Here is a 4,980-nt window from a genome sequence, read left to right as displayed (position 1 = left end):
GGGAAGGGAGGTCCAAGGGGAGTGGAATTCAGTGTGCAGACATGGTCAGGCCTCAGAGGTGAACTCTGAGTACTTGTGTGTTTTCACTTGAGGAAGGAGTGGAGGACAGGAGAAGTGGAGAAAGTCAGACTGGAAGTGGGGTGGGGTGATGAAAATCTAGGGCGGGGGCAGCTAGCCAGCTTTTCTTCCCCAAGACAAGGAGCAGCTTGTTTGATAACTGTAGAAACAAGTAACCCTGGTTTCTATGTCAGAGAAATATCAATGGAAAGTTTTGCAAAGGTGGTCCAAGGCAAAGCCATGAGGCTGGCTGATTAACATGGGTCAGAGTTTTAGGATAAAGGAGTACTAATAGCAGACTATCAGGCAGCAGCCAGTTAGGAGATAATTTGGGGATTTGAGGCCCTTCAGGGCCTTGTACTATAGGTAGCCACCTTCGGACACAGCAGGCCCTGAAAGGTCACAGTAATAACGCTTAGCGACTCCCAGCCCAGGAGGTCAGTTTCTATGCCACTTCAGGATAAGAGGCCACCAACTGGGAAGTGGTGCCATCGCCAAACTCTGGGAAGTCCTCCTTTCTACCCGATGATTTCCAAGGGATTCCCTGTGTCCATCCTCGTGCCTGCTGGAGGATGAAGGGCTGTAAGGGCCTCCTCGTACTGGGCAGCAAGGTCTAAAACTCCAAACCAACTAGAGCGATCGACTCCCTGTCTGAGAGGGTAAGAGGATGAACTCTGGAGGAGACAGACAGGGTTAGCACACGGCATGCATACCTACTAGATATGTGACTTTGAACAAATCACTCAACTTCTCAGAACTTCGGTCTCTTCATCTGTAACATAGGATAATACCTCTATTACAAAGCCTGATGGAGAGAATGCATATAAAGCACTTAGCAAAATGCTTGGCTCTGCACAAGTTTTCTTACAAAAGGGTAGCTGTGATGGGATGGGAACAGCAGATGAACCTGTAGAAGCAGACAGGCCTGGGCTTGAACCTTGGCTCCACGCCTTGCTGAGTGGTCTTGGGTGAGTCACTTGGCTTCTCTGGGGCTCTGCTGCCTGACCTGTGAACTGGAGCTAATAACAGGCCCTCCTTCAAAGGGAGATTGGGTTAATAAGTGAGATAATCCATCCCAGGTGCTTAGCACAGTGCCTGGCAAAGAGTAGGCACCTTTCAATGCCAGCTCCTTCCCCCTCGGCTTCCATGGGCCTGTGTTCTCACCTGCCAAGCACACGAGTCTTGCCCAAGTCCCAGGGCTGTGACACACGCTCAAAAACGCTTTGAAAGCACAAATGTTCCCCTAGTATTGCTGTTCCTTGGCACACCATCCCATCCACCCTACCCCCCAGCAAAGGGAAGAAGCCTTCTGAGCCTTGGATCCTCCCAGAGGTGGAGTTCCCTATGATTCATTCCTTACTTAAAACATCAACTCCCTCCCAGGGATCAGATGGCATCCCAGTGGTCATTTTGCTCCTCGTTAACTTCTGCACAGGTGGCTCTGCCTATGGAACAGTAAGGCATAGGGGATGGGCAGGGCTGTGGCCGCTCACTGCCCACTAGATGGAGCTGAGTTGGAAGCCTCCGCTACTTCCCCTCTCCAAATCAAGTCACAGGGATCAATGCCCTGGGGACCATGGGAGTCACAAGAATGAGAGGAGGGAATCTGGGCGGTTAGACTTTTGGAGACCATGGGGACAGGACAGGTAGTTGGGAGCCTCTCACAACCCCTCATCTCATGCTTCTCCTCGAAGGGCCCTTTCCCCGCAATTCAAGGGTGTCCGCCTCCACCCTGGCCCAAAGCTAACTTCTATGAGGCCGCCCCACACATGTGGTCTGATATATCCAGTTGGTAGGTTTGGCGTTGAAAATAAACCTGGGTCACTCCGAGGGCTGTGACTATCTGTTTGCCAGGAAGCCAGCAGGAAACCTGCTGAGTTCCTCTCCACCCCCGCTCCTGCCCACAGAGCATGGTGACCCATGCAGGTCACAGCTAAACTTAGCCTGGCAAAGGGCCAGGGTCACAGGCAGCAGGGGCTAGGGCAGAGGGCTGCAGGTCGTCGGCCAGAACCAGTGATTTATTCAGACTGTTACTTTGAGCCGGGCCAGACCCTAGGGGAGAAATCTAAGATAGCCCCTCCCTTCCCTGAGGTCCCTCACTCCTGCATCCCCCAGGACCCTATAGCACCTCCATCATAGCTTAATCCAGTGAACGCCACTTCAAGTTGTCTAAGAGTGACACACTTCTGTTCACCAAGCCCTCTGTAGGATGTGCTGGGCACTGTATACAGTGACCTCCTAAGTCGGAGTATATCCCTATTTCACAGATGAGTTGACCAAAGCCCAAGAGAGGAGGTAATGTTTTAGCTACACAACTAGAAAAGGAACAACCAGGCTGAGATTCGGCCTGTTCTTTCTGCCTCCCCCTGCAAAACCCAAGTTCTTTACACAGTGCTATGATTACAGAGCACCTACTGTGAGCAAGGGACATGCCAGGTGCCACAGGGCCCACAAAGATGAGTGAGACATGATCCTCAGCAGTAAAAATACAACAGCCCACATGGGGAAGCAGACAGCCACCAAGTATGTCACAGGACAGAATGAGCTGGGGGCATAAATGGCGTGCAACCAGCGGGCTACGAAAAGGCAGAAGGAGAGAGTTTCATTCCTGTTCACTGGCTGCTTTTGGTCTGTAGATAGCTGGGGGCATAAATGGCGTGCAACCAGCGGGCTATGAAAAGGCAGGAGAGAGTTTCATTCCTGTTCACTGGCTGCTCTTGGTCTGTAGACCTTCCTTGTGCCCACTTGCGGGGGAGATGTGGGTGTGCAATCCCTCTGCTCCACATCCACATCCCTGCCTCCTTCCAGACAGAATTCCTACAGCAAACTGAGAGCAGTGGAAACCTGTGTCCAACCCCATGACAGTTCATCAGTATGCCTTCCACCCCATCACGCACCTACCCCCACCCAGGGCTGGCTGACTAGAGCCCCAGCAACAGGTGTGCCCAGGATCCCCTACTCAGCAGCCTAGCCTTCCTCCCAGCATCACCTGGCAACTTGTTAGAAATGTAAATTTTCGGGTGTGATCCCAGACCGGCCAATCAGAAATTCTGCAGCTTGGGCCCAGCACCTGTGTGCGCATAAGCTCTCCAGGTGGTTCTAATGCCCACTCAAGTCTGAGTTCACCTCTGCCGAAGCTAGGCAGGCCTCCAGGGAGGAGGGTGGGGCCCCTCAGCGTCTGTGCTGTTCAGATCTTGGAGTTCGCCAAGGCTTTGCCCAATGCCCAGCTTGTCAGATGCAATTAGCTCTGCTAATTACAATAGCAAAAGCAGCCCTGTCCTTGGCATCCATCCTCTAAGCCCACAGGAGTAGATGATGGGCTTCCTTATGAAATGGAATAAAAGAGGTGGGTTAATGGGAGGCGAGGGTACTTTTTGCCACAAGGGGAGACTTGGGTCCCTTTCTCACTGCTTAGGTTCTGGGCCCTCCAAGAAAGAAGGGGCAAAAGGCGACCCAAACTGCTGATAAATTTGGGCCGAACCCCTATTGTGCACCTGGCCTTGTGCTGAAATTTCACAGGCCCAGCTAAGGCAGCACACAGTCCTTTGGGGGCAATAAAGCCACAATTTTAAGTGTCAAAATTTAGAGTTGTACTAATTTAAGCCTCATTTTGAGGAAATGAGATAAGAAAACCCAGCCCTAAAGAGGAGATGCATTTGCCTGGGAGGGTTGCGTTGGGGGGGCAGACGTGGTCTAGGCGGGCTGGACATCTCCCTGTGGACCTCACAGGGATCCCGGCACAGACAGGAAAGGCGCAGTGAAAGTGATGTTTTCAGTAACAGCCCACATTTAGGACGCGAAGTACTCTGCATGTGTTTTTTAATTTAATTTTCAGAATATCAGTTAGGTAGTTACAACATCCCTATCTTATGAAGAGACTGATGGTCAGGGAGGTCCACTGGGTGTCTTCTAAGAGTCCCTGTCTGCAGTGAGTCTGTCCCACTCTGTTCTCCCTCCATCCACCTAGGGGAGGAGTGGATCCTGCCACCTCCTTCTGCCCAGCAGCACTTCCCTGACACCATTGCCAGCGGCAACCACCAAAATCATCCATGCGGGCTAACCCTCAAGCTTCCCAGGCCTTGGAGAAACGAGGACTGTGAGACAGGAGAGGTTGAATGCAGAGCACGAGTTTGACCTTGAGTTTGGAGTTTGGGCCCGGGAGCACTGGTGAGGCTCTCCTCCATGGTGTGACCTATCCCCCTCAGCCACGATTCCACATTTCTTTCTATCAGAGCCCATGCCCCGGGCTGGGGTAACACCAGCTTCCCCACTGAGTCCTGTGGCACCATCATTTGGGGCTGGCTCAGAGGCCCCTCCTCAGGGGAGCCTGCCACTTGGTGCAGGCCTACCTCACCCTTTTCTGAACTCCGGCAGGTCAGGTCATCTTCCGCCAGTTGGTCTCTGCTTTCCTACCTACAGCTCCAGCAAGGTCCAGAAGCTGATGGGCCCTTGCCTCCCCCAAGGCTCCAGGCTCAGAGCTGGGCACATGACAGGCACACCCAATATGTCAGTGAGAGTTGACTCATCATGCATTTTGGAGGAGATGGTCAGCTGTGGGGGTAACATGTCTCCACCAACTTCTTCCTCTTCACCTAACTCAGGACCAGAGGACAGACAGACTCAGCACAGACGGTTTGACAAGAGCAGCTCTGAACACACGGATGCTCAGCATGACTGTCTCCCGCCCTTGCAGAACGGGGTCCCTGCGGGAGAGGAGAAAGGCCTTGCAGAGCTGGCCCAGACCCACCCCAGCAGGTGCAAGGCCATACAGCCACCACTGAGGCATTTCTGGCTGAGGTCTCATTTTATTTGCACCCCAAATAGGAGTGGAGGAGGGGATTTGTGGGAGAGGGGATGCTGAGCAGCCCTGGGGGTGGGGGCTGGGTCCTGGCAGGCCTCAGGCCCAGGCAGGAGAGGAAGGTG

The 4,980-nt window shown here is 53.1% G+C and overlaps 1 protein-coding gene across 7 annotated transcripts in view; it reads right to left on the bottom strand.

Annotated features, from left to right (window-relative positions):
* Positions 1–4,980, bottom strand: part of ITPRIP (inositol 1,4,5-trisphosphate receptor interacting protein) — a 26,352-nt gene that overhangs the window by 7,729 nt on the left and 13,643 nt on the right. Inside the window, exons 2-3 of one of the 7 annotated variants that reach the window (XM_025039176.1) lie at positions 926–1,092; positions 775–829 (exon numbers count right to left, since the gene is read on the bottom strand). The exons of 1 other annotated variant lie outside the window; for it this stretch is intronic. The gene's annotated coding sequence lies outside the window, so the exon portion shown is untranslated. Of the gene's footprint in view, positions 1–770; positions 863–925; positions 1,093–4,980 lie in introns of all 7 variants that reach the window. 5 more of the 7 variants (XM_025039174.1, XM_025039175.1, XM_015596392.2 and 2 more) reach the window with 5 other exon arrangements.

The sequence above is a fragment of the Pteropus alecto genome, unplaced genomic scaffold, assembly GCF_000325575.1.
Source record: "Pteropus alecto unplaced genomic scaffold, ASM32557v1 scaffold177, whole genome shotgun sequence".
NCBI lineage: Eukaryota > Metazoa > Chordata > Mammalia > Chiroptera > Pteropodidae > Pteropus > Pteropus alecto.
This window is presented reverse-complemented; position numbering and strand designations above follow the sequence as displayed.